The sequence below is a fragment of the Bison bison genome, unplaced genomic scaffold (genome assembly GCF_000754665.1).
Source record: "Bison bison bison isolate TAMUID 2011002044 unplaced genomic scaffold, Bison_UMD1.0 scf7180017864390, whole genome shotgun sequence".
In the NCBI taxonomy this organism is placed as follows: domain Eukaryota; kingdom Metazoa; phylum Chordata; class Mammalia; order Artiodactyla; family Bovidae; genus Bison; species Bison bison.
The window spans coordinates 4,883,412-4,883,934 of record NW_011494962.1 but is presented as its reverse complement, the minus strand read 5'-3'; positions in this window follow the sequence as shown (position 1 = coordinate 4,883,934).

The following is a 523-nucleotide window of genomic DNA, read 5'->3' as shown; positions in this document are numbered from 1 at the left end:
CATCTGGTGATGTCCATGTGTAGAGTCTTCTCTTGTGTTGTTGGAAGAGGGTGTTTGCTATGACCAGTGAATTTTCTTGGCAAAACTCTATTAGTCTTTGTGCTGTTTCATTCTGTATTCCAAGGTGAAATTTGCCTGTTACTCCCGGTGTTTCTTGACTTCCTACTTTTGCATTCCAGTCCCCTATAATGAAAAGGACATCTTTTTTGGGTGTTAGTTCTAGAAGGTCTTGTAGGTCTTCATAGAACCATTCAACTTCAGCTTCTTCAGCATTACTGGTTGGGGCATAGACTTGGATTACTGTGATATTGAATGGTTTGCCTTGGAAACGAACAGAGATCATTCTGTCGTTTTTGAGATTGCATCCAAGTAGTGCATTTTGGACTCTTTTGTTGATCATGATGGCTACTCCGTTTCTTCTAAGGGATTCCGGCCTGCAGTAGTAGATATAACAGTCATCTGAGTTAAATTCACCAATTCCAGTCCATTTTAGTTCACTGATTCCTAGAATGTCGACGTTCAC